Source organism: Bubalus bubalis, chromosome 23 (assembly GCF_019923935.1).
Source record: "Bubalus bubalis isolate 160015118507 breed Murrah chromosome 23, NDDB_SH_1, whole genome shotgun sequence".
NCBI classification, from domain to species: domain Eukaryota; kingdom Metazoa; phylum Chordata; class Mammalia; order Artiodactyla; family Bovidae; genus Bubalus; species Bubalus bubalis.
The window spans coordinates 36,891,077-36,898,617 of record NC_059179.1 but is presented as its reverse complement, the minus strand read 5'-3'; positions in this window follow the sequence as shown (position 1 = coordinate 36,898,617).

The following is a 7,541-nucleotide window of genomic DNA, read 5'->3' as shown; positions in this document are numbered from 1 at the left end:
TTATTGATTACTACACCAACAATTACACTGAAACAGAGGCTAGTGACCACGACCTCTAAGTTCTTATCTGACCTGAGGACAGACACCCGCAGAACACCCCAAGGTGTGCTGTTTCTTCTCCCGTGCGCTAGACATTCTGTGAAGCTGAAACTGAAAATCAAAGTGTTAGTTGCTCAGTGGTGTCCGACTATTTGCAACCTTGAGGGCTGTAACCCACCAGGCTCCTCTGTCCACGGGATTCTCTAGGCAAGAATACTGGACTGGGCTGGGCTCCCATTCCCTTCTCCAGGGGATCTTCCCGACGCAGGGATCGAACCCAGGTCTCTCGAACCCAAAGAATCTCGCGGATTCTTTACCGTCTGAGCCCCCAGGCGGGACCGCCGCTACTAGAGTCAGTGCGCAGCTTCTCGGCTCCGTGGGCACACTGCCTGTCTTACCTGATACGCGTGCTGGGAAAGCAAACAACAAACCAGCAAAGAGTCCAGGACCACAAGCCTTTCCTTCTTTACTGACATAATTCATGCATTTGGTAAACCAAACGTCCTCCATGTTTTATATAATCCAGTGCACACTGTTCCTCCAAGAGCGACAATTCAATGATCAGGGTGGGGGTTAAAAATTATATTCTACCTTTAATATATGTTGTTATTCTTAAATTTCAGGATGGGTTCAAAATCAGAATTTGGAGTGAACTTAACCAGAGTGATATATATATATATATATATATATATATATATATATTCAATTTTTATTAGAGTATAGTGCTTTACAATGTTGTGTTAGTTTCTGCTATAGCAAAGTGAATCAGCTATATGTATACATATATCCCCCTTTTGGATTTTCTTCCTATTTAGGTCACCACAGAGCACTGAGTAGAGCTCCCTGTGCTATATAGTAGGTTCTCACTAGTTATCTATTTTATACATAGCACTATATATATGTCAATCACAATCTCCAATCCATCTGCCCACACACCAGCCAGTATCCATATGTCCATTCTCTATGTCTGTGTCTCTATTTCTGCTTTGCAAATAAGTTTATCTGCATCATTTTTCTAGATTCCACATATAAGCAATATTATACGATATTTGTTTTTCTCCTTCTGACTATTTTACTCTGTATTCCAGGCCCATTGATGTCTCTGCAAATTGCACAACTCCATTCCTTTTTATGGTTGAGTAATATTCCATTGTGTATATGCATTACATCTTCTTTATCCATTCTGCTGCTGATGGACATTTAGGTTGCTTGTCCTGGCTATTGTAAACAGTGCTGCAATGAATCCTGGGGTGAATATATCTTTTTGAATTATGGTTTTCTCTGGGCATATGCCCAGGAGTGGGATTGTTGGGTCATATGGTAATTCTATTTTTAGTTTTTAAGGAACATCCATACTGTTCTCCACAGTGGCTGTATCAATTTACATTCCAACCAACAATGTAAAAGTGTTCCCTTTTCTCCATACCCTCTCAGAATTTATTGTTTGCACATTATTTTTTGATGATGGCCATTCTGACTGCTGTGAAGTGATATCTCATTATAGTTTGGATTTGAAACTCTCTAATAATAAAACACATCTTTTCATGTGTTTATTGGCCGTCTTATGTCTTCTTTGGAGAAATGTCTATTTAGGCCTTCCACCCATTTTTTGATTGGGTTCCTTCTTTGATATTCAGCTGCATGAACTGTTTGTATTATTTTGGAGATCAATCCCTTGTCAGTTGCAAATATTTTCTGCCATTGTGAGGGTTGTCTATTCATCTTATTTATTGTTTCCTTTGCTGTGCAAAAGCTTTTAAATTTAATTAGGCCCCATTCATTTATTTTTTTAATTTTATTTTATTTTTTAACTTTACAATATTGTATTGGTTTTGCCATATATCGAAATGAATCCACCACAGGTATACATGTGTTCCCCATCCTGAACCCTCCTCCCTCCTCTCTCCTCCCTCCCCATACCATCCCTCTGGGTCGTCCCAGTGCACCAGCCCCAAGCATCCAGTATCGTGCATTGAACCTGGACTGGCAACTCGTTTCATATATGATATTATACATGTTTCAATGCCATTCTCCCAAATCATCCCACCCTCTCCTTCTCCCACAGAGTCCAAAAGACTGTTCTATACATCAGTGTCTCTTTTGCTGTCTCGTATACAGGGTTACTGTTACCATCTTTCTAAATTTCATATATATGTGTTAGTATACTGTATTGGTGTTTTTCTTTCTGGCTTCACTCTGTATAATAGGCTCCAGTTTCATCCACCTCATTAGAACTGATTTAAATGTATTCTTTTTAATGGCTGAGTAGTATTCCATTGTGTATATGTACCACAGCTTCTTATCCATTCATCTGCTGATGGACATCTAGGCTGCTTCCATGTCCTGGCTATTATAAACAGTGCTGCGATGAACATTGGGGTACACGTGTCTCTTTCAATTCTGGTTTCCTCAGTGTGTATGCCCAGCAGTGGGATTGCTGGGTCATAAGGCAGTTCTATTTCCAGTTTTTAAGGAATCTCCACCCTGTTCTCCATAGTGGCTGTACTATTTGCATTCCCACCAACAGTGTGAGAGGGTTCCCTTTTCTCCACACCCTCTCCAGCATTTATTGCTTGTAGACTTTTGGATCGCAGCCATTCTGACTGGTGTGAAATGGTACCTCATACTGGTTTTGATTTGCATTTCTCTGATAATGAGTGATGTTGAGCATCTTTTCATGTGTTTGTTAGCCATCTGTATGTCTTCTTTGGAGAAATGTCTATTTAGTTCTTTGGCCCATTTTTTATTGGGTCATTTATTTTTCTGGAATTGAGCTGTAGGAGTTGCTTGTATATTTTTGAGATTAGTTGTTTGTCAGTTGCTTCATTTGCTATTATTTTCTCCCATTCTGAAGGCTGTCTTTTCACCTTGCTTATAGTTTCCTTTGTTGTGCAGAAGCTTTTAAGTTTAATTAGGTTCCATTTGTTTATTTTTGCTTTTATTTCCAATATTCTGGGAGGTGTGTTATAGAGGCTCCTGCTGTGATGTATGTCGGAGAGTGTTTTGCCTATGTTCTCCTCTAGGAGTTTTATAGTTTCTGGTCTTACATTTAGATCTTTAATCCATTTTGAGTTTGTTTTGTGCATGGTGTTAGAAAGTGCTCTAGTTTGATTCTTTAGGCCCCATTCATTTATTTTGGTTTTTATTTTCATTACTCTAGAAGATGGGTCAAAAAAGATCTTGCTGCGATTTATGTGAAAAAGTGTTCTGCCTATGTTTTCCTCTAAGAGTATTATATATCTGGTCTAACACTTAGGTCTTTAATCCATATTGAGATCTTGAGAACTAAAAATTTCACTGCATATAGCACAGAGGTGTGATTCATTAAAAACGCAGTGTGTTGTTCAGTGGTTTGTTGACATTAAGCTATCACTGGGTGACACAGAACGCTCATTCCTCCACTAGAGGACAGCTTAATAAATAATATATTAAGTAAGCAAGGCTTTCTGTATAAGAAAGATAAATCAAACTTTAAGAAAACATGAATTTATTAGGGACAATTAGTGTACATTTGAAAGCATATAGATACATGATGAGAGCATTATATGGTTGGGAAAAATTATGAATACTGAAGAAAATCTAAATTTTATTTTTAAATGATCGATTCACCCACCTATCCACTCATTCATGAATACATGTGTGTGTTAGTCACTCAGTCATGTCCAACTCTTTGCGACCTCATGGACTATAGCCAACCAGGCTCCTCTATCCATGGAATTCTCCAGGCAAGAATACTGGAGTGGGTTGTCATTCCCTTCTCCAGGGGATCTTCCCAACCCAGGGATTGAACCTGGGTGTCCTGCATTGCAGACAGATTCTTTACCATCTGAACCACAGGGAAGCCTTTGTGTATGTAAGCTAGATAGCTAGCTAAGTCGCTTCAGTTGTGACCGACTCTGTGCGACCCCATAGATGGCAGTCCACCAGGCTCCGCCGCCCCCAGGATTCTCCAGGCAAGAACACTGGAGTGGGCTGCCATTTCCTTCTCCAATGCATGAAAGTAAAAAGTGAAAGTGAAGTCGCTCAGTCGTGTCCGACTCTTAGCGACCCCATGGACTGCAGCCTACCCAGCTCCTCCGTCCATGGTATTTTCCAGGCAAGAATACTGGAGTGGGGTGCCACTGCCTTCTCCATTGTGTATGTAAAGCCTCACCTAATTTTCCATTGGATATCAGAATGAAAAAGCAATCCCAGAAGTCATAAATATGATCTTCATTTTAAAGGTGGACACACATGGGGGCTCAAAATGAAATTGTTTACCTGAGTTCTCTTTGTTAATTGATTCTGGAATCAGGACCAGACCTCCAATTCACAATCCCATGCTCTGTATTCACTACATTAAATCTTAAGATATTTTGGAAGTTCAAAAAAAATAACCTTCTGTTTCTGAGATTTCAGAAAACATCATCCGCATTGTTGGTACAAAACAGTATGTGTCCCGTATTACATTTGTTTTCTGTAGTTTTCTTTCTCCAAATTGTGTGTTTTGGACTCCTTGGGCCTGTCTCTCTTTTTGTAATAACCAACAGAACTACAATTTTTACCCTTGAAAATCCACGAGCCTTTGGAAGTGCTGGTAAAAGAAACCTCTGCAAATAATACAGGAAAAATGTTGTATTGTCTCCTGCACCTTCAGAGAAAAAGCAAATCGCATTGTGTATAATGAATGTTAGTAAAACACCTGGAATTTAGGTGATGATGTTGTATCCTGTGAAAGTAACCTTTGCCCTGTAAAAGGTCTGAATCTGATTGGTTGACTTAAAAATATTTGGCTGTGGAGATAAAATTTAAATTCTGTTGTGCTTTCCAGAAGCTCTAAGTGTGCATATCTTTTCATTTTAAGCCAGACGGGAATCACTAACACTTCCTTTTTTCTCACTCTTGCATGTTGTGTTATGAGTGGAATAGAATTCTTATTTAAACAAAGAGCTTGAGGGTCTTGTCTCATTTTATAAATGAACAAGGTTCAAAGGCATTACCTGCTGCCCACATGCTCTTTGAGGTTAAAGTCCAGAAAAAGTGGTGTTTCCTTTACTTTAAAGTAGCATTCGCATCTCTCTGGTGGCTCAGATGCTAAAGAATCTGCCTTCAATGCAGGAGACCTGGGTTCGATCCCTGGGTCAGGAAGATCCCCTGAAGAAGGGAATGGCTACCTACTCCAGTATTCTTGCCTGAAGAATTCCATGGACAGAGGAGCCTGGCAGGCTACAGTCTAAGGGGTTGCAAAGAATTGGACACGACTGAGCAACTAATGCCAAAGCGCAGGCGGCTGCGACGGGTGCGCCAAGCACGGCCAAGAGGAGCCACCTCACGTCCGAGGTCAGGGGCAGAAGTCGGGAGGACCCCATGCCCGAAGGGCGGCGGCCAAGAGGAGTTACTCCACGTCCGAGGTCAGGGGCAGCTGCCGAGAGTACCAGACTGCGACGGCACAGGAACTGCCGAGAGGAGCTACCCTGCTTCCGAGATCACGGGGGAGTGGCCGAGAGGAGTTACCCCGCATCCGAGGTCAGGGGCGGCAACGAGAGGAGTTACCTCGCGTCCGAGGTCGGGGTGGCAGCCAGGATGAGATACCCCATGCCCCAAGCCGGAGGCCAGGGGCAGCGGGCGGGAGGAGCTACCCCACGTCCTTAAGCCCGAGGCCAAGGGCGGCGGCGGGGAGGAGCAACCCCATGACCGAGGCCAGGGACGGTGGCCGGGAGGACCAACCCCACGTCCAAGGAACCGTGGCTGCACGGGCACAGGAGGGCATAGAGGAGCTATCCCACGTTGAAGGTCAGAAAGGGCGGCGATGAGGAGATAACCCTCATCCAAGGTAAGGAGCAATGGCTGTGCTTTGCTGGAGCAGCCGTGAAGAGATATCCCACGTCCAAGGTAAGAGAAACCCAAGTAAGATGGTAGGTGTTGCAAGAGGGCATCAGAGGGCAGACACACTGAAACCATACTCACAGAAAACTAGTCAATCTAATCACACTAGGACCACAGCCTTGTCTAACTCAATGAAACTAAGCCATGTCCGTGGGGCCACCCAAGATGGGCGGGTCATGGTGGAGAGATTTGACAGAATGTGGTCCACTGGAGAAGGGAATGGCAAACCACTTCAGTATTCTTGCCTTGAGAACCCCATGAACAGTATGAAAAGGCAAAATGATAGGATACTGAAAGAGAAACCCCCCAGGTCAATAGGTGCCCAGTATGCTACTGGAGATCAGTGGAGAAATAACTCCAGAAAGAATGAAGGGATGGAGCCAAAGCAAAAACAATACCCAGCTGTGGATATGACTGGTGATAGAAGCAAGATCCGATGCTGTAAAGAGCAATATTGCATAGGAACCTGGAATGTCAGGTCCATGAATCAAGGCAAACTGGAAGTGGTCAAACAAGAGATGGCAAGAGTGAATGGCGACATTCTAGGAATCAGTGAACTGAAATGGACTGGAATGGGTGAATTTAACTCATGACCATTATATCTACTACTGTGGGCAGGAATCCCTCAGAGGAAATGGAGTGGCCATTATGGTCAACAAAAGAGTCTGAAATGCAGTACTTGGATGCAATCTCAAAAATGACAGAATGAGCTCTGTTCGTTTCCAAGGCAAACCATTCAATATCACAGTAATTCAAGTCTATGCCCCAACGAGTAACGCTGAAGAAGCTGAAGTTGAACGGTTCTATGAAGACCTACAAGACCTTTTAGAACTAACACCCAAAAAAGATGTCCTTTTCATTATAGGGGACTGGAATGCAAAAGTAGGAAGTCAAGAAACACTTGGAGTAACAGGCAAATTTGGCCTTGGAATACAGAATGAAGCAGGGCAAAGACTGATAGAATTTTGCCAAGAAAATGCACTGGTCATAGCAAACACCCTCTTCCAACAACACAAGAGAAGACTCTACACATGGACATCACCAGATGGTCAACACTGAAATCAGATTGATTATATTCTTTGCAGCCAAAGATGGAGAAGCTCTATACAGTCAGCAAAAACAAGACCAGGAGCTGACTGTGGCTCAGATCATGAACTCCTTATTGCCAAATTCAGACTTAAATTGAAGAAAGTAGGGAAAACCACTAGACCATTCAGGTATGACCTAAATCAAATCCCTTATGATTATACAGTGGAAGTGAGAAATAGATTTAAGGGCCTAGATCTGATAGATAGAGTGCCTGATGAACTATGGAATGAGGTTGGTGACATTGTACAGGAGACAGGGATCAAGACCATTCCCATGGAAAAGAAATGCAAAAAAGCAAAATGGCTGTCTGGGGAGGCCTTACAAATAGCTGTGAAAAGAAGAGAAGTGAAAAGCAAAGGAGAAAAGGAAAGATATAAACATCTGAATGCAGAGTTCCAAAGAATAGCAAGAAGAGATAAGAAAGCCTTCTTCAGCGATCAATGCAAAGAAATAGAGGAAAACAACAGAATGGGAAAGACTAGGGATCTCTTCAAGAAAATCAGAGATACCAAAGGAACATTTCATGCAAAGATGAGCTCGATAAAGGA